At 38.3% G+C, this 27,501-nt stretch overlaps 1 protein-coding gene and 1 pseudogene across 1 annotated transcript in view; one reads left to right on the plus strand and one right to left on the minus strand.

The window, feature by feature from the left end:
• The window catches only part of Mcc (MCC regulator of WNT signaling pathway), a 349,153-nt gene that overhangs the window by 258,717 nt on the left and 62,935 nt on the right, over window positions 1-27,501 (minus strand). The gene's annotated exons all lie outside the window — the stretch shown is intronic.
• LOC109117738 overlaps window positions 1-27,501 on the plus strand; it is a 35,503-nt pseudogene that overhangs the window by 448 nt on the left and 7,554 nt on the right.

Raw genomic sequence — 27,501 nt, forward strand, 5'->3', positions numbered from 1 at the left:
CTGTCCATGATTTAATAAGGTCAAGGCGAACCCGAACACGGTACATCAGGCAGCGCCGTGCACTTCTCACGGTACATTAAGATTTTACAGGAGTTGGGGGCGGTCGTTGTCCCTGAACGGTCTAAAGTCAACACTGCGGGCGAAAATTCGCTGTCAAACTCCCTTTTTCTGTCGCTAGGCCAGAGTAATTATGGACATTTTCTGCATGTCCGAATTGAAGATAAAGTTGCCCTGTGCCTTGAAAGATGTAAGGCTCACATTTCTCATCCTCCCCAAAGCCCCAGACCCGCGCAGCCCTGGGTTCAGCTAGGGTGTTGGCATGTGTCTTATTGCTTATCTGGGCAGAATAGACTTGTTATTTCTGGAGTTTGAAGTATGAGTCAGAATAGCTTCGAGGGGCTCTCATATCAAGTCGACCCTTGGGGACCTGACAGAGGACCCCTTCAGCTTTGAGTTCCCCTGGCTGAGATTTTATCTCCGTCAATTTAAGAGTCGCGCTGAATTTGAGATGCACCAAAAATCGTCTGATCCTTTAAAACAGGTCTGTGCGATTGTTTAAGAAACCTCTTCAGCCTCTCTCTACACAATAGGAACAAAATGTCTCCGCCCCAATGACAGAACTTGGCATTTCCTGAGGCCTTCTATGAAAAAGCCATTGTATTGTTCACTTTTTAAAGAAATCAAATAGGATGTTTACTTTGCCCTTTAAGAAGGAGCAAAGAGGGCAATGTTTGCAAATGTCTTCTGCCTCATCCTCTCCCTTTCCGGCAAGTTCATTCTCTGTCCGTGAAGACCCTAGTGGGCCAGCAAAGAGTTGCCTAGTCTTTCTAGAGTACCATATCCCAAGTCCCAGGCCACGCCAGACTAGTGCATGAGGATGATCTGGAAAGCCAAATTATTTAACTTATTTATTCATTAAAACCTGTTTAGAATAGTGTTTGAAGCTGGAGATGGTGATGTATATACAGGTTGAATATTCTTTAAAAAAATTTTTTTTGAGACAGGGTCTCACTATGTAGTTGAGACGGACCTGGAACTCACTGTGTAGCCCAGGCTGGTCTCCAACTCACAGCAATCCTCTCACCTCAGCCTCCCAAGTGCTGGATTAAAGGCATGCACCACCATGCCTGGCAGGTTGAATATTCTTCAGCCCAAATGTTTGAAACCAGAGGTGTTTCCTTTTTCAGAGTTTTCTAGATTTTGGAAGGTCTCTATAGACTTTAGAGGTTAAAAATCCCTAATCTGAAAATCCCAGACCCAAAATGCTCCAGAATCCAAACACTTTTAAACATCCTGTCGATGTTCAAAAATTTCAGATTTCAGATTTTTGGACTAGGGAGGTTCAATCTGTATGAATATTAGGATATAAGCAGTGCTCCTGACCTTAGGATCCCTGTTTATGGTCTCGTAAATCATGGACATAAATGACAGTTTTAAATAGAAAATTATTCTTGCCACAAAATGATATAAATAAAGGTCTGTTGCATTTCATGGGAAGGAAACATGATTTTGGCTGGGCAGGGTCAAAGAAGAAAGCTCTGAATCTTACAAGAGGCAGCATACGAAATAAATGCATGAAGAAATGTTCAACATCACTGGCCACTGGAGAACTGCAAATTAAAACAACACTGACGTTCCCTCTTACCCCAGAATGTCCATACTCAAGAAATCAATAACAAAAAGGAACCCTTTTATACTGTTGGTGGGGGTGTAAACTAGTACAACCACTGTGGAAATCATTATGGAGATTCCTTTAAAAATCTGAAACTAGAAATTCCATTTAAACCAACTATTCCCCTTCTAGGTACCTTCCTGAAAGAGTTAAAGGCATGATATGACAGTGACATATGTATACCCATGTTTATAGCAGCACAATTCACAACAGCCAAATCTTGGAGGCAGCCTATATGTCCATCAACACATGAATGGATAAAGAAAATGTGATATTTACACACAGTGGAGTACTACTGTGCCACAAAGATAAACTTGAGTTGCTAGTATGCACATGGATGCACTTTGAGACCATAATGTTAAGTGAAATAAATCAGACACACAAGCTTAAATATCACATGGTTTCTATTATATGAGAAACTCAAAGTATAAATAAAGAGCAAAATAAGAGATAATAGTGATCTTTCTCCAAGAAGGGGTTCGGGATAGAAGGAAAAGGGAGAGCTTGGAGGGAAAGGGGATGAAAACAGAAACTAAGATGTGTTCTGCACATGTAACAACTCCACACAAGGAATGTAAACACTGTACTACAAATATATATTAATAAAAGAAAAAAGTAAAACAAACAAAAGAGGCAGCCTGTGAGATGATCTTTGAAGAATGACTGAGCTCAGCAGGGATGGAGTAGAGAGAAGGCACTCCAGGCAGAGGTCCCATCCTGAGTACAGTACAGAAAGAGACTGGAATGTGCAGCGCAGGCCTGGGGATTGCAGGCTTTCTCTTCTCCAAGGGAGCCCGGGTGAGAACAGAGGGTTGAAACCAGATTACGGAGTCCCAGACTAAAGAAAGACAGGATTTGGTTTGGATTCTAGTACTAGAGAGTAAACCTAGGGCCTTCACACTGAGCTATGTTCACATCTCCCCCGCCCTACCCCTTTCTTTTAGGTCAGGGTTTAATTGTCCAGGTGGGGCTCAGACTTGTGACCCTCCTGCTTCAGGTTCCAAGAGTGCTGGGATTCTAGGCATGCACCACCACACCTAGTCTTACAGTGAAACTTCTTTTTAGGAAATGGAGAGCCACTGAAGACTTCTGAGCACAGAAATATGGGCCACAGAGCTGTGCTTTTAAATATTCCAGTAGACTTTTATCACATTCCTGAGTGACTAATATGAACTCAGACTACCGATCAATGGGATTCTTCTGTTTGAAAACACATATTTTTCATACTACATAGTCGGTAAAATAAAGCAGATAGCTTCATCTGGTGTCCGAAATAACAGGGTTATTCCTAAAGTGGAGGAAAAACTAGTAATGTTGAGCTTATTAAGAAGCAGTATGGAAAAACAGCAGTGTATCTATGGATTGAACTATATGGACAATATAAGGCATTTGCAATATACTGTAGACTGCATGGGATTTCCTTAGAAACAGTGAGGACAACATTTAATCCCCACATAAGATGCAACTCTGTCACAACCTGACAGCAGTAGATGTACTAAGTTCAAAGTAGAGAATGGACGGGCCAACTGGACTACAGCAGTCCAGCAAGAGGACTATTGAGAGGGACTGAGTTGGGGGCAATGAAAACAGACAGGAGAGACCAGATGTCAGAGAATGGATAAAAAGAGAATAAACAGAAATTACAATGGAAAGAGGAGAACTTAAAATCAACTTGTGGATCTAGAAATTGGCTGACTAAAATTAGAATAATGTTCTCTGTGCCAGAGAAGAAACAGGTTTGAGAGAAACTAAGTTTGCAATAGCATGAGTATGGGGTGGCATCTGAATATTCAAGTGGAGATGAAATTGAGACAAAAGTCAGAGCTCAGATGGAGGTTTGTGCTTATCTTGCTAGAATAAGAGAGAAATGGTCTAAGCACACTATTTTAAGGAATGGGGGTGTGTTTTGCATTACTGGGGATTAAACCCAGGCCTTGTGCATACTAGCAAGTGCTCTACCACTAAGCCACTGAACTACAATCCCAACCCTTGTTTCATTTTTAATTTAAAAGCAAAAGAATCAAAGGAAACAATGGTGGGGAAGGTCAGTTAGAGAAATAGAAAGATAACCAAGACAGCTCTGCATTTGGGAGCCTAAAGCAGATGTCAAGACAGAAAAAGCAATGCCTATATTATACGCTAACAAGGGGAAGGCTGCTGAAGGCTGGTAAATGGACATTTCAAGGATATTAATGTTCTTCTAAGATAAATTTCTACAAAGCTGAGGCAACAGAAGGCAGACTATTATACAAAGTGAGCAGGAATTTGGGGCACTGGCCATGCACTACTTTTCTTATAAATTTGATGTGCCAGAAAATAAGGAGATGGGATGGTCCCTTTGAGTAAGGAAACAATGTTGAGCAGAAGGTAATATGGGGCTGGGGATTTAGCTCAGTAGTTCCACTGCCTGCCTCGCAAGTGGAAGGACCAGAGTTCAATCCCCAGTACAAAAACAAAAAACAAAACAGTATGGACATGTTTGTAGGCTGGGGTTTAAAGAAACCCTGGTAATATACAGAGAAAGAGGAGCTAGAGCATAGTTCCCAAAAAGGAAGGGGCCAAGGGAAAAAATCATGAGATTAGCTTTTGAGTAGGCTTGGGGAGGACGGATTCTGATATCCCTCTCTAGGAGACCAGGAACAGCTGAGGGAACTGGAGAATTTATAGACCAGGGGAGAGAGGACCTTAGACATGATATCCAATAACATTTGTCTGACGAGCCAACCAACTTCCTCCTGTGACTGTGGAGGGAAAACTAAGACAAATGACAGTTTATAAATCATTCTGATTCAAGGAAAGGAAAACCATAGAAACATCTGTCAATCTAGGCAGTGACATAATTGTGATCCTACTCCTGAAGATGTTCAAGCTTAGATTTTAAGATAGTGGGACATTTTGAGTCCAGAAGTATATAAAGAGTAGGACTTATTGTACTGAGGAAAATCTAATTTGGTCTTTTTATAATCTAAGATTCCATAAAACAGGGTTTTTTTTTTTTTTTGCTATTTTTTAAATGTCATGACATATTTTACCTCTTGCTTTCTGCTATCAAGAAAGCTAAGATAATGCTTTAGGTAAGACTGAAACTGGGTCAGTACCCTATAAACATTAGAAATGTGAGGAGCACCTCAACATGTCATCTTCACTTTAAAGGATGATAAAGCACCAACTGTTTCCAGCATGAGACGAAGTCCAAGGTTATGGCTTACTATGTTTACCAAGTATATTACTTACTGTACGTGCCTACACATCCTTTCATATTGTGCATATCCCAACAGGATCCCTTCACGAAAGCTCCTTCAAGTTCTGCTTCAACAGGGATTAAGCTCCTAGTGACAGGTGTGGCCATGAAGTAGCAGGGGAGTCAATCAAGATCAGGGAATAGTTTGGGAGAAGGAAAATCTGCTTTCCAAATAGGCAACAGACTAACTCTCGGGTTCCTCTCCTTCCTGGGCCTTGACCCTTTAGTGGTCACTGTCTTCCTCTCTGGTTCCTGGGATGAGAGGAGGCCACACCTGTTCTGGCAGAGTTTCTAGGTAAGTGAAAGCTGCTCTTTGCACAACTGGAAGAGTCTCTCATGCTGTCAGCCTTGCCTTTCTGCTGTAAAGAGCAGTCTCTCCCCTGTGTATGGCTGCTGATCTCACTGAATCTCCACTATGTAATTTCTCCACAGAAGAGATTCTATTTTGGATCTGGTCTGTACTCTCTTCTGGTAATGAACATTGGGTTAATCAAGTGTTTCCCTGTTCTGGGTAAGTCTGAAACCTTCAGCATTATGGAAATTGACTGAAACCTTAGGACTGGCTAGCCTGGTCCCTTTGTCTCTACCTTTGGGGCACCCCAGCTACCTTTGGCTTCCTGAGCAGTTCATTGTTCTGAGAAAGACCTGTCCTTTCCCAGCCTGCAGAAGGAACCAAATTCCAAAATTGTTCTTTCCCCATCAATTCTCCTAAACAAAATATGAATACCTCAGATTTTAAGAAGAAAGCAGTTTTATAAAGCTAATTCGTACAAAGGTGAAAAATGCTAAATATCTTGTCAATATGCCCCAAGAATTTACATTGTAAAATGAAAATTCTTTGCAGTGACTCTTAAATTGTTGAGATTTCCTGAAAAATAAACTGAAAGCAAAGGGGTATTTGGTAGCCCTATGGAGACTCAGGAAATTCCAGTCCGCTAAGTCCTGGGGGGTCATAAAAGACAGGGAGCCATAAAAGTACATCCTCAACAGAATTTCCTGCACTAAGTCTATAGGACACCGTATTCTTGCACCTCATAATCCAGAAATGCTCTCTAAAAGACAGGGAGCCATAAAAGTACATCCTCAACAGAATTTCCTGCACTAAGTCTATAGGACACCGTATTCTTGCACCTCATAATCCAGAAATGCTCTATCTTAATTTCTGTGGTTACAATCAATAAATTGTGGCTGGGCCAGTTCTTCTCTCAGCCTTAGCAGTGGAAGGGGAGCCTTCCCAAACCCCAATAGCCTGTCCCATGCTAGACATCATCTCTATCAGCTGCTAAAACATGAATTTAGGAAGCATTGCACTTGATCTGCAGCCTTGTCACTATGCCCTTAAAGCATCAAAAACCTAGAACTGCTACAATCACCTAGCTCATTCCTGCATCCCACTCATGGAAGATAGGATATAAAGGGTTCGCAGGTTTGTGGAATGCATTAAAAAAGGAAGAGCACCCACTATATAATAGATCTTCTGTATCTGTCCTTGCATTCAGCACAGAAAAGATCTTGCTCCCACAGAGCTAGGAGGAACCAGGGAGAGAGATATGATAAATTTTTAAAAGTATGACATTTAAAAATACATGTTTGAGTATTTGATGGTATTGGGAAATTAATTGTTTTTTGATATGTTAATGTAGTTACACTTAAACAAAGAGTCCTTTTAGAGTTATAGATTGAAATATTTAGGACTGAAATGATACCATATCTGGAATTGATGTCAGAGTAGTACAGGAGGCAGGGAAATAGACGACCTGGAATTATCAATGTAACAGGCTGTTATATATGAATTATAACTGTTAAAGCTTAGGCAAAGATATATAGGAGTCCATGCTACTCCTGCTCACTTTATTTTTTATTTTTTTCATTTTTGGTATGGGTCTGAACTCAGGACCTTGTTCTTGCAAAGCAGGCAAGTTGCCACTGAGCTAAAGCCCCTGCCTTAGGCAGGTCTTTTAGAAAGGGTTTTTAGGGCTGAAGATGTTGATCAGTGGTAAAATGCTAGCCCAGTATGTCTAAGGCTCTGGACAATCCTCAGCACTGCAAAACACAAAGCCTTTTACAAGGTCAACTTTCTTAGTACCTACCCACTTGTTTTTATCTAGGGGTTTCTTAGTCCATTTTCTATTGCAATGAGAAAATACCTGAGCTGAGGTAATTTATAAGGAATAAGGGTTCATTTAACCTGAAGTTCTGGAGAATGGGAAGTCCAACATTGAGACATCAGCATCTGCGGAGTGCTTTAGAGGTAGTGCAAAAATACTTCAGCTTCTTCTTTTCTTCCCTCTTCTCTTTTCTTTACCTGGGGAATGAACTCAGGGCCTTGCACTACTAGGCAGGTGCTCTACCACTGAGCTACATACACATGCAGTCCTTTTTATAATTTTAATTTTTTTTTTTGAGACAGCCTCACTAAGTTGCCCACATTGGTCTGGCTTTGAACTTGTGATTATATATATGTATTTTAAAGACAAGGTCTTGCTTTGTAGTGCTGGCTGGTCTTGAACTTGCAGGGATTCTCCTCTTCTGCCCACTTTATATGTTTAAAAATCTTCATAATGAACACCTTAATACAGGATAACTGCTTTTTTCTGAAAAGAATGAGTTGGAGAGCCATAAAAGTAGAGCCAGGACCTTTAAAGACTACTGCAGTGATCTAGGTATAGAATACTCATGCTTTGAAACTCTGAAATCATTGAATATGGTGAGAAATGGATAGATCTGTAATATAAGGGCCAGAGATTTAGCTCAGTGGTTCGGTGGCCTGCCTTGCAAGCGCAAGGACCCGAGTTCAATCCCAGATACAAAAAAAAAAAAAAATCTGTAATATAATTTTGGCGAAACACCAATACTTGGTAAATGATTGGACAGAGTTAATGAGACAAAGGGAGGAATGAAGAATGACTAACAGTTTTTGGCTTGAACTAATAGATGTAGGGAAGGACTTGGCTTTAGGGAATGAAGGCCTCTATTTTGGATGCATTAAATTTGAGATACCTATTTGATATGCAAGGGGTCAGTAACAGTTGCATATATGAGAATTGGGTTCTGGGGAGAATTAGGCCTGTGGTGATATTTGGACGTCAATAATATAAAGATTAAAGTTGCTGCTGAAAATCATGAGAACATTTGAGGTCACTACGGAAAGAACAGTGAGGACAAACAGGCAGTCCCAAATCTTAGTACAGTACTAAGATGCTTCAGTATTTCCCAGTTGGGTAGATACAGCAAGGAAGATTAAGGAAGCATGGCCAGAGAGGCACAGAAATACTGAAGACTGTGACATAACAGATGTGAAAAGAGTTTCCCAGGGCGTGACAAACCGTGTGGAATGCCTCTGCTGATTCAAAAAAGTTGTCAGTGAAGTGTGGTCTGGTTGTGGAGGTTATTGGTGATCTCGAAAGAAGCAGTTTCTTTAAGTAGTTGAGATGGACAGAAGCTAGATGAGTATAGATGGTTTAGTGCTTTGGAAGTGAAAAAGTTGAGAACACACAGAGACAACTTTTGAGAAATATGTTGCTCAAAGCCCCACTGCTATTAAATCCTCAGAATAAGCTGGCTTTGTCATTCACTGACTTAATAAAGTAAGTCTTCATTTTATTGTTTATGAAGTTGGCCACATCTCTATACTCTGTGACTTACTGCTATGAAATAGCTCAAATGCAGTAGGTAATTTGGTGAGTCTATGTTTAAAAATTATCAGAAAAGGACTTGAAATCTATTTACAGATTAAATCTCACACATAGAACAAACAAAAATCCAACTTTCTGCATTTCAAATATAACTCCAGTCAGGAAAGCACCTCTGCAGCTGGGGATTTAGCTCAGTGGTGTCGCCACCTTCCTCAAAAGCGCAAGGTTCAGAGTTTGATCCCAGGTACCAAACAAAGCAGCTCTAGGCCATTAATTACATTCATGGACTGCCTCCTACCTGCCTAGACATTCAAATAACCTAAGAATCACTGGGCAGCAACAACTTTGACAGTATCAGTGGGGAATTCCAATTTGAAATTTACTGCCTCATGCAAGCATCATGTGATGCTTTGAAAATTGTTTCACTGTCTGATGAGACATTTTGGAGCCCAAAAACTTAGTGTCATCAATTGCAGAGTATCTTGTAAAAATCTTTATGCTAACCAGGCTTGACGGCCCATACCCAGAATTTCAGCTATTAGAGATATGGAGGAGGGAGCCTGGACAACTTAGTAAGACCCTGTGTCCAAATAAAAATTTGAGCGCCAGGGAATTAGCTCAGTGGCACTGTACCCTGGCACCACAAAAAAAAAAAAAGAGAGAGAGGGAGACTAGGGCTGTCACTCAGTGGTACAGTGTTTGCCTAGCATGAAGGGAGACTGCCTCTGGGTTCAATCCTCAGTGACTAAAAAAAAAACTTTAGTTATTTGTTTCCAAATTTCTTTATAGAAATTATCAACAGAGATCAGGGATTTGGTTAAAAAAAAAGTTTTAAATCTTCCTACAAGTACATGCATATGGCCAATTTCCTGGAAAGGAAAACAAAAATATATTAAATGGATGCATAAAAATAGAACTAGTAAAGTTTGGAGAACATGCATAAATTAAATGAATTCCAAATACCTGCCACTGTTATTTCTGGAGTGGAGCTCTTTGGGCTAGCAGGGTATCATTCCATTGTTCTCTTTTAGCTAGAATATGTTGCAGCAGCTGTTCAAAGGTGCAGAGAAATAATCAGTATAATATAATGCCTCATATACCTAGTGACAAAAAAGGCAGTTAACCTGGCATCTTACCAAGTGGGGGGTTAAAAAGAGGGCTCTGCTGCAAAGGCTGGGGAAATCATTTTCCCAGCCTCTGAGTTACAAAGTGCCCATGGATGCAACTCTAGGGTACACATTTCCCACAGAGATGCACCCCGATGTGAGGAATGGGCTCTTGCCTGTCCAGATACATCAACTTCACTCTCTCCAGTTGTTTTTCACAGCTGTCACAGGACTTCAAACTTTTCCTTCTAAGAAAAGGATCATAAACTCCTATCTCCTGTCATGACCCTTCCTTGTGCTCTTTTTTCAAAATGTCTTTTCATATAACTAGTAGCCATTTTTAAAGTTTTGCCATCACCATAAAATCATGTCACACTGAATTTGTTATTTTCCACCAAAATGAACTTTAATTGCGGCTTACAAATCTCTGTAAATAGAATCAGAGTTTCCAGGCTCACAACTAAAAGCGGTTTTCAGTTCTCCCCTTCACCTTCCTGCCCAGTAGTCAGCCCTTTACTCACCCCCTCCTCTAACAGTATCTTCCAGGCCTTGATAACTGAAATGCTGGTAACTGTGGCTTCATATAGGACTCACCTCAAGTCATTCTGCACACTTCTCCAAAGTACAGCTTTATATCATGTCATCCGACAAGTTATATTTTCGTAAACTTTATTGAATTGCAATCTATACGTCATAAAATTTACCATTTCACATAGATAATGCAGTAGTTTTTGGCATATCCACAGAGATGCATAACCATCCCCAATATCTCATTTAGAACATTTTCCTCACCCCCAAAACAAACCCATACTTACTAGCAGTCATTCTTTATCCCTCTGCCCAGCCCTGCTCTCACAAATCTACTTTGTATCTATGGATTTGCCTATGCTGGACATTTAACAGAACAAAGCAGTATATGGATCTATATAGCTGGCTTCTTTACTTAGCATCTTTTAAAGTTGATTCATTTTTGTATACTACACTTTTTCTTGCAGAATGATATCCCATTGTATTGGTATGCCACATTTTGTTTAGCCACTTCTTAGTTGGAGATTTTATTTTGTTCCACTTTGTTGTTATTATGAATAATGTTGCTATGAATATTTTGGTACAAGTTTTTATGTGGGTATGTTTTCAATTCTCTTGGGTATACACATCTAGAGGAATTTCTTGGTAATAGGGTAACTCTATGTTTAACATTTTGAGGCACCATCAAACTGTTTACCAAACTGGTTGCACCATTCCAGATTTCCACCAGGATTGTATGAGAGTCTCAATTCTCCAAACCCTTGCCAATACTTATTCTTTTTTTTATTATAGCCATGTGGTTTTGATTTGTATTAGCCTTAAGACTAATAATGCTGAACATTTTGTTTTCATGTTTTCATGTTGGCCATTTGGATATCTTCTCTGGAGAAATGTCTATTCAAATTCTTTACCTTTGTTTTCTTCAAGTGTTGAGCATTATATTAAATGTCCAGAGCTCGAAGGACACTAGGCAAATACTCTACCACTGAGCTGTACCCCTAGCTCAACACTTTTTTCAATTGGGTTGTCTTTGGATTTTAAGAACTCTTTATATTTTCTGGAGACTAGGACCTTATCAGATAAGAAATTCCAAGTATTTTTTTTTCCCATTCCATGAGGTGTCTTCCCTTTTTAGATAAAGTCCTTTGAAGTATAAAAGTTTTAAATATTACCTGGGCACAGTGGCATATACCTGTAATTCCAGCACTCAAGAGACTGAGGCAGGGTGATCTTTTATGAATTTGAGGTCAACTTTGGCTACATAGTTCAGCTTGGAATACATACTGAGACTGTCTCAAAAATTAAAAAATTACATTTGATGAAGTCCAGTGACCTATTTTTTTTCTCTTGTCACTCAGCTTTTGTTGTCATATGATAAAAAAAGCTATTGCCTAATGTAAGGTCACATAAGATGCACTCCAATGTGTTCTAATAATTTTAGAATTTTGGCTCTTATATTAAAGGAACCTTGTCGAACTAATTTTTATATTGCATAAAATTAAAGGGTACTGTTGTAGTCAGCAGGATTTGGCAATAGAATACATCAAATGCAGGACACATAATTTCTAAGATTATTTTATGATAATTACCCAAATAGTCAACTGCAAAGGAATGCAAGAAATTAACCACACACTAGAAGCCCAAAGGATTCAGCTGAGGTTCTAGATCCCAGTAGTTTCTCACATAAGTCCAGTAAAAGGCTTAGAGTCCAAGGCAATGTCCTCCTTAAGTCCAGCCAGTAACCTAGAGCCCACAGCAATGTCTCATACTTATGCATATTGAGGGTCTGCACCTGGAAGGCCCAAAGGCCAGTAGTGGGAGCCAGAAAATCCATGCTCATGAGATGAAGGATCTGTGCCACCAACCTGAGGGATCCACATTGGAGCCAGGAAGTGATGATGTTCACGGTAAAGATCAAAACTCCCCTGATGAAAACAGCAGCCATTCCCAGCTATAGCAAGGCCCCAAGCTCCTCCTCCAAAGAGAACAGCCAGTTTGCATCACGAAAACCATTCTCAGCAAGCTTCTCCTAGAAATTCAACAGTCCAAGATCTTCCCCTCCAGTTCTCTTTTTATGGCTTATGGTAACAATCTTCAGGTGGATCCTCCACACTCAGACTAGGCTGATTCAATTCAGCTGGGCAGTACAAGTTGACCCTTAGTCACTCCACTACAGATCCCAACTTTGTTTCTGGATATCCACTTGTGCCAGCATTATTTATTGAAAAGATTATTTTCCCCCACTGAATTGTCTTGGCACCCTTGTCAAAAAACAATGAGCTGAGGCAGAGAGTTTGGCTCAGTGGTGGTGTGTTGCCTGCCTCTCAAGCACAAGGACCTGAGCTCAATCCCTGGTACCAAAACAAAACAAAACAAAACAAAAAATAGACCAAGCAGAACATGGTAGCACATGCTTGTAATCTCAGCTATTTGGGAGCCTGAGGCAGGAAGACAGATTAAAGCCAGCCTGGGTAACATAGTGAGACCCTGTCTAAAAACAAAAGAGGGCAGGGAGGTAGCTAAGTGGTAGAGCACCACTAAGTCCAATCTCCATTACCACAAAAATAGACAAAACAAACAAACAAAAAATAAAAACAGAACCTCCATCTATTAATATAAGGTTATAAGGTTTTTTTTTTTCTGGAATCTACTCCTTATATGGATATGTCTATCCTTATGGCAGTCATACATAAATTTAATTATCATAGTTTTGTGCTAAGTTTGAAACCAGAAAGCATGAGTTCTCCAGCTCTCTTCTTTTTCAAGGTTGCTTTGGTTACTGTGAGTCCCTTGCATTTCAATGAAGGTTTTAGGATAAGCTTATCAGTGTGCAAAGGATCCACACTGGGATTTTGATAGGTATACAATCTGTATTTCAATTTGGGGGTGATGACATATTCATATTAAGTCTTTGAATCCAGGAACATGGAATGCCATCTCATTTATCTAGGTCTCCTTGGATTTCTTTCAATGGTGTTTTGTAGTTTGTACAAATTTTGCACTTTGAAAAAATCTATTCCTAAGGATTCTTGTATTTTAATTTCCTGTAAATGAATGCTTTAATTTCATTGTCAGATTCTTCATTGCTAATATATAGAAATACATTTGACTTCTGTATATTCATCTTATATACTGCAAACTTGCCGAACTCACATATCCTAATTTTTTATGACTTTCTACATATAAGATAATGTCATCTGCAAATACAGTTTTACCTCTTCCTTTCCAATCTAGATGCCATTTTTGTTGCTGCTTTTGGAGGTGCTGGGTACAAAAACACAGTACAGAATAACAGTACAGTACTGAGCTACATCCCTAGTTCTATTTATTTATTTATTTATTTATTTATTTATTTATTTATTTATTTATTTATTTTGAAACAGGGTCTCACTAAGATCCCCAGACAGAACTCAAACTTGCAAGCCTCCTGCCTCAGCTTCTTAGAGTGCTGGGATTACAGGCATGCACTACCATACCTTGCTCTTTTATTTCCTTTCCTTACCTAGTTGTCCCAGCTAAGACCTCCAATAATAAGTGAGTAGAAGTGAAAAGATCAGACATTTTTGTCTTGTTGCTAATCTCTGGGGGAAAGACATTCATTCTTTTACCATTGAGAATGATGTTAGCTATAGGTTTTTCATAGATGCCTCTTGTTCTACAAGGTTATTTCTTGCTACAAGAGTGGAAGCCTTTTTCTAGCCAATATAGTTCTCCTCTCTTCCCTCTCTCCCTTCAGTACTGGAGACTGAACCTAGAATCTCTGCACTGAGATGCATCTCCAGTTCTATTTATTTATTCCTTGAGATAGAATCTCAGTAAGTCACCTGGGCAGAGCTCCTGTCTCAGTCTCCCAGAGCGCTGTTATTACAGGTGAGTGTCTCCCTACTAGGCTTCTTACTATTTTTGTAATTGTTAAGCTCATTCCCATGTTTTATTTTTGGTATGGGGAATTGAACTCGGGATCTTGAGCTTGCAAGGCTGAGCTAAATCCGTGGCCCAATTTTTTCTTCTCCTTATTCTCTCTGCTGACTGGAATATTAGCCCCATTTGATAGTCTAAACCCTAACAATTCTTCTATCCTCTCCCAGTGTTGCTCTTTCTTTTCTCTGAAGCCCTTCAGCACCGCTGGCCTTGACAGCTTCCTTCAAAGGAAGCTAGCTGTATGGCACTCAACTAGGGAAAGGGAAAAGCAAGACTGGTATGTCTGTGTCAGTATTAGAAAATGGAAATGATTCTTATGTAGCTGGTGCATGCCTACTGCCACAAACTGGACAGTGCCCACCTCCTGCCCAGTCCAACCCCATCCCTAGAAACCTCCAGACCCTTTATAGACTTGCAGTCAGAGGTCTGACATTTTGCTCAACTAATGTCTTCACCATTTCCCTCTGGCTATGACTAGTTTCCATTGTCAAATGTTGTGAATATTATTCCTGAAGAAAACAAATCATGTTTCTAAAGACAGAATAATAGGATAAATTTCTATACCAAAGATATCCAATTACATTTTCTGATTTCCCAACATTTGAATCAATAGCCAACTCTTTCACAACTCTCTGAATATAAAATTCAGTTACTTTTTCCACATCAAAAAATTACTTCCCTCCCTTTCTCCTTCCCTTCCTCCTTTTTTCCTTCCTTCCATCTTTCCAAAGGACTGTGAGAACTATGTTAAGATGGTAATGATCACTGTTCTTCTCATGTGCTTATCTTGCTGGGAAGTAGGTAAAAAATTTCTTATATTTACACCTTGAAATTTGCCCTTAAGGGGCCAGGAATTTAGCTCAGTGGAGTCACCATCTGCCTTGCAAGCTCACGGTCCCAAATTCGAACCCCAGTACCAAAAAAAGAAAAAAAGAAAAAAATTTGCCCTTAATTTTCATACCTCTAAAATAAAAATATTCATTCATCCATTTACTGATAGAATATGTATTAAGAGGCTCAACTTTGGAATGCATAAATGATTCAGGCTAAATGAATGAGTCTGTACCTGAGCCTGTACCGAGACATTCAACAGACACTGGAAAGAAACTAAGACAAGACCCCTACCTTTGACATGCTCAGTCTAATAGGGGAGAATGACTTTGTCACACTCCTAGGGAACCTATGTTTTCTAGCAAAAATGATGGAAAAAATCAAATGATGGGGTTTCACTTTGCCTTTGATAGACCTTTTAAAATGAAATAGGCAAATAAAAGTTCATTTTACCAATCCCCAAATGGACAGATTTTAGGAATGAAGGCTGTATGACTCTAATCTTTAGTTTTAGAAAGTTAAAACCAAACTTTTTGTGGGTCTTTCATTTCTGTGTGTCCTGAATTATTTGAAATTAGGAATGGGAAACATGAGTGCTGTTAGTGTCAGCAGTCTTACCTAAAAGAAAAGCTCCACATGACACACAGCCACATATTCTGCCCAGTGCTGAGTACACATTATAACATGAGGCAAGAGACAGCTTCACTGGACCCTCATCCCCCTCGCCCTTGGCCATGCTGTTTATAACACTAACTCTGGCAAGTCATTTTAAAGGTCCCGCAAGACTGCTCTTAGTGTTCATTCAAGAGTTGTGCTCATTATCCTTGATTCCAGCCTTCTGCATCTTTTACTTTTTGTTTTTGTTTTTCTAGTCCTGGTAATTGAATGCAGGACCTTCATGCTGAGCTACATCCCCAGCCATATTTTTGTTTCTTTACTTTGAGACAGGGCCTTCCTAAGGTGCTAAGTTGCCCAAACAGAGCTCAGACTTGCACTTTCTCCTGCCTCCAGCCCCTGAGGATCCTGAGATGCAGGCACAAGCCACTATGCCTGGCTTGATTCTGGCCTTCCATTCTCAATTTTTCTTGGTTTGTAAAGTTAATCTGTCAATGAGCTTTGTTCTCCATCAATAAATAAAAATGTATTTTGTAATAAGATATATTGTCAATTCTATTCAATATTTATTTTCTGTGTAACTAAAGTTTATAATCCTATTAGTAGAGGTGTTTTCAAGGTAAAAATTGGGTGTTAAATATAAACCTCTGGTGCTAAATGCCCTTTATTCCATCATCCCCAGATCTCTACCAATATCTATGTCAGTAAGGTTTATTCAACAGCAGTTTCTAAAGGTATGGTTTCTCATTATTAGAGCTTGAATATGCACAATGTACTGAATATAGTTATGTATCTAGTGGGTGCTCAACAAATTATGGACATTAAGTTAAACCATATTAAATTGCTGCTTTTAGTAGCACAAAATAGAAAGTACTATCAATTTTAAATAGTTCAACTTAATACTAAGTTCTACCAATTTAGAAAATCACATTTAAATTATATGAGTAATTACAACAGCACATGGAAAGGTTAAATGCTCATTTGCTTTTTTAAAACAACAATGACAGCAGATTGGGGTGATTGGATTATTTTTTCTTGTAAAGTGCTAGGATACTACAAGAAAAAAGTAGACCTTCAAGAGATGTTGCTGTATTAAGTAGAAGAATCTAATTATCATAAATTATATCCATAATGGAAACACTATAAGCATAACTTGATAATATTGCTTAAAAATCTTCACATTGCTGACTGAATTAAAATGTCAACAATAAATAATGAGAAAAAGATGAAAAATAAGTTTGTAAGCCTCATCTACTAAGTAAGCCAACTAACTACCTATGACTTGATGGGAATAAATTCTCATAAAGGTTGAATGTTCTCCTGTAGGTCATTTATATTTCTATCATGATCCAGTAAGTTCTAAGAGTGAGATAAACTACATTTCATAGAGACCACAAGAGCTCTGGCACATCTAATCTGCAAGCTCCACTTTTAATTTATATTTTTAAAAAGAATAAATGAGCAAGTACAGGGATATAAAAGCCAGGGTTACATAAACATAATGCATAATTCTGTTACACCTGACGCCCACCTCTGAATTAATTCTATTACATGCGCTGGCTTTGTATCAAAGAGGGTAGAATAAACTGCTCTCCTGGTGAATGTGTAAAATCTGTCAAATAACACAACATTTAGCTCAACACATTGACTTGATCTTTCACACACATACTTCTAAAACCAACTTTTCATTTCAATAGCATTTCTTTTTAATTTAAGCAAAGCAAAACGAAATAACACCAGAACAGATGCAAAAGTATGGTGGAAAACATCTTCTTGGACAAAGCTATTTTAATGAAAGCAACACTCTATGTATGCAGTCTCCCGATTCCTCCTTAGTATTCAACCTCCCAAATTAGATTCACTTCACTGGCTGTCTTCATGAGCCTTCACAAACCTGAGGACTAACAAAAGGAAATAAAAGGTGAAGCTTTTCCTTAAAGCAGGATAGTAGGTTTTGAAACAAATATTCATATTAAATGAAGCAACTTGATTAAACCCACAATCCAAGATAATGATGAACTGATAGCTGGAACTCAGCTGCCTGACACACTTTAGCATATGAATTAAATTTTCTCCTAGCTAACCCACTTAAAAAAAATAAAGTACATTCAGACACCCCCCTTCAGGGAATTGACCATATGTGGAATGAATAGACTCCTGGGTCCACATGGGGTTTGGCTTGCAATTTCTGAGTTTGCTGGAAAAGCAAGTTTATTGCATTACATTAAAATGGCTACTAGTACATTTATTTGAGCATATGACATTCAAATGGGCAAGTCTGTTTACTCAAATGCATCGTCACCCAAATGCATATAGGTGAACCAGCAGTTTTTTTCAGGAGCAGTAATATCCAAAAAGGGCTGTTTATGCGCAAATGCACTTCAAACAAGGAGTCAAGTACATGTGGCAAAGAGGGGGAAAGAGCTGTCATGATGTACGACACGGATCTCCCCGAGTACATTCACAACTCTGTAGCAAAATGTTTTCCATAAAAACCCTCATTCTACAAATAGAATTTTAAAATGGGATTGTAGCATATGGTGATGCAAAGTGAAAATTCAATCCACACGTCTTCAACAATACCAATGTGGTGGATTAACGAAGATGCAAATTGGGAAAGGTATACTCTCAAGTTGGCTACCTCAGAACATCCAGATGGCCCAGAGATTCCAGAGTTATTCTGTGAACATCAAAAGGAAAAATATAATCAGGATATAATTACAGACTTCATACTTACAGTCTTCCAGACTGATGATTTCACATAGCTTACATATACCATAAGATGCATAGGGAGACCTAAGTGATTTATGAATCAAATAAGGGAAAATGGAAGCAGATCAATAATGAAGTGCGGGTCAGATGATCTCCAATTACTGATGTTGCACTGTATGAATTAGAGCTAACTTGAGTTTGTTAGCTTGGCAGGAGCTACCGTTTGAATACATCCATTTGTTAAAGCACTATATTACAGACTTGACATTGATGCATCACTGTTAGTGCCACTGTAAAATGAAGACAACTAAAAGTCACAAAGCTAGTGAGTGCCTCAACAGAAATGTAAATTACAAAACGGACCAATCCCAGAGCTGTTTTTTTTTCTTTTCTTTTCTTTCTTTCTTTTTTTTGTGGTATCAGGGATCGAACTCAGGACCTTGTGCTTGTGAAGCAGGTGTGGCGCTACTGAGCTAAATTCCTGGCCCAAGCCTGTTCTTTCTCTATGCAAGAGTTTACCACAGCAGTTCTGTTTTGTTTTCATGTGTTCTTTAGGTACTGGGGATTGAACCCAAAGCCACTCTGCCACTGAACTACATCCCCAGCATTTGTTATTTCTTATTTTGAAACAGGGTCTCATTGAATTGCCCAGGCTAACCTGAAAGGGCTCCAGAACACCTTAATTGCAGGTGAGTTCAACTGCACCTGGAAGCAAGGCAGATGTTTGGTTTATGTTTTGTTTTGTTTGGCTGCTGGGGATTGAACCCAATGCTTTATTTTTATTTTTTATTTTGAGACAGAGTCTTGCTGGCTCATTATGTTGCCAGGCTAGGTTCAAATTTTTGATCCTTCTGCCTCAGCCTCCCAGAACACTAGGATTATAAGTGTGTGTCAGCACACCTAGTCCCAAGGCATTTTTCATACATCTTTCCGACTTCTGCCAGACTAAGTACCATCTGGGTATAACCTACTTAACATTTTTCTGAAATTGATAAATTTATACTTCAAGCTATTTATTCAAAATGAAAGATTTATATTACTATTATTAATGGAAAATAATTGTCAGTTCCTATAAGCAGAGAGCAACTATAATAATAAACTACACATTGGGCCAGGGTTTCAGCTCAGTGGCACCATGCCTGCCTCACAAATGCAAGCTCCTGAGTTCAGGAAAAAAAAAAAAAGCAGTGAAAAATGAGCTAAACGTTGTTGCCTAGCAGAGCTCTGATCCTGGGCCTACCTTTTCCTTACACAGGGTCTCTGTTAGGGAGTTAGAGAGGTATCTGAGACCTTCTTTCTCCCAAGTGAGGCCTTTCTCTTGATCTCAACAGATGGGCTAAATAAGGATTAAAAAGGGAATTTTATTCCTGTTGTCAGATAGTCTCATTTAACACCATTGGGTGTGCCACCTGTATCACCGTGTCTACCACCTGCGGCATACCAGCTGCTGCACTCTGGGCAAGCACAAACCACTGCCTGAGCTTTCTGTATTCCCCTGAACTGGGGATTGAACCCAGGACTTTTATACAGAACTACACACCCAGATTTTGTTTTTCTTTCTTTCTTCTCTCTCTCTCTCTCTCTTTTTCATGGCAGTTTCCATACATTGCTAAATTGCCTGGGCTGGGCTTTAGTTTGCAATCCTCCTGCCTTAGCTGCTTAGAGAGCTATGATTATAGGAATGCACTGCCATGCCTGGCTCTGGTTGAGAATTTTTATCTGCATAGGAGCAAAGGAAGATAAAAGGAAAATAAATGGATTTTTTTCAAATCAAAATTCAACATGAAGGAAAATAAATGTATACGTCTGTGTAAGATTTGTTTGATATTATATGTAACAAATCCGAGACCAACTAAAAATTAAGCATAGAACTAAATTCTTTTTTTTTTCTAAATTCTTTTTTAAAGAATTAGATTTCCCAGAGTAATGTGATTTCCAGGAATGATTTGATTTTAGAGTAATGGATTTCATTGTGGCCTTTTCATACATGTACATAACATATTTTGATCATATCCATCCTCCATTAACCTCTCTTGCCCTTCCCATCCTGTTTCCTTTCTCTCATAGTCTTCTTTCTTCTTTCAGGTCATTTTTTTTCTTTTCTCTAGATTTTTCTGGAGAAAACATGATACTTATTTTTCTGAATCTGGCCTATTTTGTTTTACCTGATGATCTCCACTTCAATCCATTTGCCTACAAATGACATGATTTCTTTCTTCTTTATGCCTAATATTTTAGTATATGTGCTGCCAAAGTGAGCAACTTTATGGCCAATAATACTGCATAATGTATATAGCACATTTTCTTGATCCATCCATCAGCTTATGGTACCTAAGCTGATTCTGTAACTCAGTATTCTGAGTTGTGTAGTGATAAATATGGTTGTGTAGGTACCTTATCCTATGTGCCAACTTTGATTCCTTAGAGAATATACTGAGGAGTGGTGTAGCTGGATCATATGCTAATTCTATTTTTAGTGATTTTTTTTCATTAAGTTTATTGTTACATTGTAGGTATACAATACATTTACATTCATCATTGGGATCTTGTATCTTGGTTCTTACTTTACATGATGTATCTTGGTTCTTATTTTTCCCCACTGCCCTGCCCTCCATTTACCCCGCTTTACCCTTCCCTATTTACAAAGACTTTGTTTCCATTTTTTCCTTTTCTCATATTTTTTCTTTTCCCTTCTTTCCTTTCCTCTACCCTTCCCACTTCTCCTACTCCTTTAGATCTTTTCTTCCTATTTCACATTATCAATTTATATTTTTAGTGTTTTAAGGAACCTCCATACTGACTTCCATAGTAGCTGTCCTAGTTTACATTCCCAAGAACTCTTACAAGATCCTGATGTCCAGCAGCCTCCAAGAATGTTGGCTCTAGGACCTACTAAATAATACTTGCCAAGCTGCCTGGCTAAACTATAGTAGGATACCATGTGAGCATCACCTGGCTCCTTCCAGTACCAAACTCTGTATTAGAAACAGCAAGTTAAAAGTTATCAGGGCCGGGGATTTAGCTCTGTGGTTCTGGTGCCTGCCTCACAAGCACAAGGACCCGAGTTCGATCCCCAGTTCCAAAAAATAAAAGTTCTCAGTGTCTTGCTTCTCCTCAGCAAACTTGATTTACACAGTGGCCATGTGAAGCCCAAAAGTGATTTCTCAACAATTTCATCCTGGGTTTCTCCTTCTATAAAAAGCACAGAATGACAGCAGAGCTTTAGAGTATCAGGATCATCACGACAAAAAACTAATAAACTAATTCTATGTATCAAGCAGAATAACTGATGACATGTACACATTCATACTACGTAGTTATTTGCTTAAAAAAAACTGAGTTTCAGTCACAGAGAAGGCAGTGAATCCTAAATGAGAAATATTTTGAAAATGAAAGAAATTCAAATTTAGAGTCATATCAAGAACAGAAATTGGGTGTGGTGTCCCATGCTTGTAATCCTAGTACTCAGGAGACTGAGGCAGGAGGATCATTGATAGTTCAAGGCCAGTGTGAACTACATACTAAGATTCTGCCTCAAAAAACAAACAAACAAAAAAAGAGATTCATTTTCAAATGTATACAAAAAGAACTTACTTAAGAAAATGCACCAAATCACTGAAAAACAAAAACAAAAAAACCCAGTTTCCAAGTCACCCTGGGAAAAACAGGTAAAGCAGCCTGATGACCTACAAGCCTATTTGGTTCCAATATTTATATTCCTGAGGAAATACATGTTTATTTTAGAATTAGGAAATCCTATTGCTTACATCTGAAATTTTTAGGAGCCAAGAACTAGTTTAATAACTATCGGAAGTCTCTGTCTAAACTGTCGCTTCAAAAAAAGTTGGTAGGTATCATCATATATTACACCTACTTCTCTGCCATTTCAAGGCCTGGCCAAGTGACTGGCACATAAATATTGCTGAATACAAACTAGACTGTAATTAGCATCTGACTCTTAAATATATAATTTATCCAGAGTTTGGAAAGGGTGAAAAGGCAGGGTGGATCTGAATGCCAATCACATCACCTTTCTCTGGCAGACAGAGCATCAATATAACACTGATGTCACCTTTGCATCTAATGGCCTACACTCTTTTTTGTTGTTGTTTTTGTTTTTTTTTTTTTTGAGACAGGGTCTCACGATGTAGTTGAGACTGACCTGGAACTCACTATGTAGCCCACGCTGGTCTTGAATTCACAGCGATCCTCCTGCCTCAGCCTCCTGAGTTCTGGGATTACAGGCATGTGCCACCATGATGGATTTTTGGTTTTTTTGTTTTTGGCACTGGGGATTGAACTCAGGTCCTTGGCTTGCGAGGCAGGTGGTGGCACTGAGCTAAATTTCCGACCTTGGCCTACACTCTTAGTTGACATAATTATATTTAGAAGATTTAAATGTTCCAATATTATAAACTAAATTTTTACTTACTAGGACATCTCAGCATGAAATGACACTTCATTATAGATTCAGGTTCAGTAATTATTTTCCTCTGTTTCAGTAAAATATTCTCACAACAACTGCTGCTAAATATAAAGGAATAAAAACAAAAACAAGAGGGGCTGGGGATTTATCTCAGTGGCACTATGCCTGCCTTGTAAGTGTAAGGACCTGAGTTCAATCCCTGGCACCGATAAATAAATAAATAAGTAAATAAACAAACAAACAAATAAATAAATAAAACAAAACAAGAATGATAGGCAATTTCAGTTTCTAGTGAAAGATGAAAACATAGAATTTCTATTTTAATTTGAAGTCTAGAATTAAAACTAAGATATCTTAAGCAAGTTTAACATCAACATTTCTTTGTAAAATAAAGAGGAAAAGAATTTTTAAAGATGAGGAGAAGATTTATTCTTTGAGTCATATCATTTTAAAACATTGACTCCAGCTGGGGATTTAGCTCAGTGGTGCCACTGCCTGCCTCATAAACTCAAGGTCCTGAGTTTGATCCCCAGAACAAAATAAATAAATAAATAAATAAATAAATAAATAAATAAATAAATAAATAAAATGGTTCTAATTTTTCTCATCCTGGTTTTTGCAAACTGAAGCAACCAGTCAGTTCTTTACTAGGGGGAAAGGATGGAAGGTGTAGATAGAACCCAACTCAGAGCTCAGCCCTGTGTGTGGGAGAAGATATGCACCAGTAAGAGTGCAGGTCACGTAAGGAAACTCCCAGGGAGAACAATGTTACATCACTTCGGGTTTTTTTTTTTTTTTTGGTTTTTTGAGACAGGGTCTCACTATGTAGTTGAGACTGACCTGGAACTCACTGTGTTGACTAGGCTGGTCTTGAACTCACAGTGATCCTCCTGCCTCAGCCTCCTGAGTGCTGGGATTACAGGTGTGTGCCACCACGCCTGGCCACCCTCAACACTTAGAACAAAAAGACACTGATTTTTATTCCTGAGTTTAACTTTGGAAAAACAAACACTCTTTTTTTTTTTTAAATTCAAAAGGTTTCCTTAAATGCAAAAGCTCTGTGTTAAGTATTAAAGAACAATGTCCCTAAAATCATCAGAAAGCTTGTTAAAGTGTGGATTTTGAATCACTGGGGCTGGGTTTATAGTTATAAGTCCTCAGACGATGCAGATGCTACTGGCCTGTGTACACATGTGGCTGCCCTGACTTTACCAGCTACTGGAAAAAAATCTGTAGACAAACATTTAACTGTTATACCTTGACTTCAAGTTGTTCCTACCTACTGATTATTACTGTTGTAATAAGTTTTTATATGGATAAAAATGTTAAAAATTTTTGTGGATATACTATTCTATGTTAAAAATATTTGTGGATATACTGAAACATACAATTAAATAAACTTATCCTACAGAAAAAAGATGCAAAAGACAAATCTTATGAACAGTTTCAGTTTTCAAAAGAGTCAAGGGAATTAATGATAAAACAGATATTGCATATCACAATTTCTGGACTGAAATAAGTGGAAGTATTTCAGTAAATAATGAGGAATTCTATTTCCCCCACTCCCACCCAATTATTCACTTGAAATTTCTGGGATGAGTGATCATTAACCATCATTGCTCATTTTATATCTAGTCCTACCGTCTGTTTTAGACAACTGGCTGACTTAGAAGATATAGGCTTCCTATTCATTCCTATTCACTGAGCATCAACAATGTGTTAGGCACTAGGCTGGATGCAGAGGATGAAAAGTGAATGGGTGGGAGGAGACAAATGATGAAGAAGTAAAAAATGAACTGGTGAGCTAGCCTGCAGCCTACAATCCAGTCCCTCACCCCACACACCTATGGCCTCCTAGCTGTGCTGGTATCTGGATTCCCACCATGGAGGCACAGGTGGTCATAAAGGCCAGCCTTGATTTTGATTTAATTCACATGCTTAAAGGTGATAATTCACGTAGCTTAAAGGTGATAACTACCACAAATTGTCATTTTCTAAACTGTGCATGATGCTTGGGCTAAGGTGTGGTGATTGATCTAATCAGCTGTCCTTCCTGGTATAATGAAAAAGATTACCTCAGAGTCATCAAAGACTCAAAACCTAATGACAAGCTATAACAGGAAAATCTAAGTATTAAGCCAGGTATCAAACCAAAGACAGTACCAACAACAAAAATAGAAATGAGAAGACATTCAAGCAAGGCACAAGCACAATCATGGGTTGCCAGCTAATTCTGGGAGAAATGAGGTGGAAAAATCTGAAAATCAACCACCTGGACACCCTGAACTGATAGCACAGGAAGTAACAAAACAGATAAATGAGGCTCTAGAAAAATTCAAACCAGAAATAATTTTCCAGGTAACTATGAGATGGTTAGAAGAATGAAAGACATGATTAGAGACTCTAGGACAGAAACAGATAAACAAAAAACAAAAAACACGTGAGTTTAGGACCATGGATAGAAGAAGCCATATATGCCCAGCATAGGAAAGAAATGGAAACCATGAATGCCCAACATAGGAAAGAAGTGGAATCCATGAAAAAGATTCAAATAGATATCCAGGAGATTAAAAACTCTATTGAAAGTATACATAATAGCCAATCTGAAAAAGACAGAATATCAGATATAAGAAGACAGGATGGAAATCAGTGTCCATGAAAAGAAGGATGGCTTAAAAGCAGTAAGGGAACATGACAAGTCAATCCAACAGCTCCTACATGATGCAAAGAAGAATAATATAAGACTGGTAGGAGTCATGAAAAAGCAGGAGAAAGTACAAATGACATTAAAAAAGAAACTATTCACAGAATTTATGACAGAAAACTTCCCAAATAGAGCAAAAGAATTTGACATACATGTAAGTGAAGCATATAGGACTCCAACTAGCCATGATCAAAAAAAATCTACACATAGACATATAATAATCAAGATCTTGGAAACCCAACAGAAGAACAAAATACTACAAGCAGTTAGAGAAGAAACAAATAATGTGCAAAGGAAAGCCCATCAGAATCACAGCAGACTTTTCAACACAAACCCTCAGGTCAAGGAGAGCCTGGAGTGAGGTATTTCAAGCCCTAAAAGAAAACAACCTCCAACCTAGACTGATGTATCCTGCAAAACTATCTTTCAAACTGGTTGGGGAAATAAGATACTTCCATGACAAAGAATACCTGAGAAACTTCATGAATACCAAACCAGCACTCCAAACAATTCTAAATAATATCCCAGAAAAAGACAATGAAGATCACAACTCCATGAGGCCCAACAAAGCAAATCCAGCAGGCAAAGAAAGAGACATGGGGAAAAATTTTTAAAAAGCCAACAACAGGAACAAAAGCATGATGATGATAAGTCAATACATATCAGTTATAACCATTACATTAATGGCCTCAATTCACCAATCAAAAGAAACAGACTAGCAGACTGGATTAAGAATTAAAATCGAACAATACACTGTATACAAGAGATGCACCTAGTTTAAAAAAAAAACAAACTTCAGACTGAAAGTAAAAGGGTGGAAAACAATTCTCCATGGGACAGGAACCCAGAAAAAAGCAGGAGCAGCTATTTTATTTGCAGACAAAGTAAATTTCAAACCAAAACTAATTAAGAGGGCCAAAGAAGGTCACTACATCCCTGTAAAGGAAATAATCCAAGAGGAAGAGATGACAATCATAAATATATATGCACCAAATACTAATGACCCCAACTATACAAAACAAATATTAAGGGATATGAAAACCAAATAAGCACTAATATAATTGTAATGGGGGACCTCAATATCCCACTGTCACAAATAGACAGGTAGGTCATTTAGATGAAAAACATGAACAACACAACACTAGAACTGAACCAAACTTTTGAACAAATGAACTTAATAGACATCTACAGTGTTCCACCCCACAAAATCAGAATATACATTCTTTTCGGCTGCACACAGGTCATTCTCCCACATAGTCCACATACTAGCTCATAGAACATGTTTAAGTAAATTCAAAGGAACTGAAGTTATCCCATGTATATTATCAGACCATAGTGCAATTAAACTGGAGATCAATAGCATAAGAAACTGCAAGAACTTCATAAACACATGGAAATTGAGTAACACTCTCCTGAGCAATCAATGGGTCACAGCAAAAGTTGAAGAAATTAAACAGTTTTTACAATTTAATAATAATGCCAGTACAACATACAGGAATTTTTGGGATACAATGAAAGCAGTTTTATGTGGGAAATTCATAGCAGTGAATGCTCACACTAGGAAAAAAGAGAGAGCTCAAATAAACAACCTATTGCTGAATCTTAAGATTCTAGAAAAAGAAGAGCAAGACAAACCCAAAACTTGTATAAGGGAGGAAATTATAAAGATCAGAGCAGAAACCAATGCAACGGAGGCCAAGAGAATGATACAAAAAAAAAAAAAATCAACAATTTGAAGAGTTGGTTTTTCTTTATTTTTTTTTATTTATTTCTTTATTTTTGGTACCAGGGATTGAACTTGGGACCTTGTGCTTGCAAAGCAGGTGGTGGAACCACTGAGCTAAATCCCTGGCCCAGAGTTGTTTTTCAAACGAATGAAATCAACAAACCCTTGGCCAACCTTATCAAAAAAAGTAAAGGAAAGGCTCAAATCCATGCAATTAGGGGAAAAAAAAAAAAGGTGAAGTCACAACAGATGCATCAGAAAGGCAGAGGATCATCAATACCTACTTTGAGAAACTGTACTTTAATAAAATGGAAAACACAGAAAAAATGGACAGATTTTTAGATATATATGAATTACCAAATTTGAATGAAGAAGATATAAAAA

The sequence above is a fragment of the Fukomys damarensis genome, unplaced genomic scaffold, assembly GCF_012274545.1.
Source record: "Fukomys damarensis isolate Sample0158 unplaced genomic scaffold, DMR_v1.0_HiC HiC_scaffold_9, whole genome shotgun sequence".
Classification (NCBI taxonomy): Eukaryota; Metazoa; Chordata; class Mammalia; order Rodentia; family Bathyergidae; genus Fukomys; species Fukomys damarensis.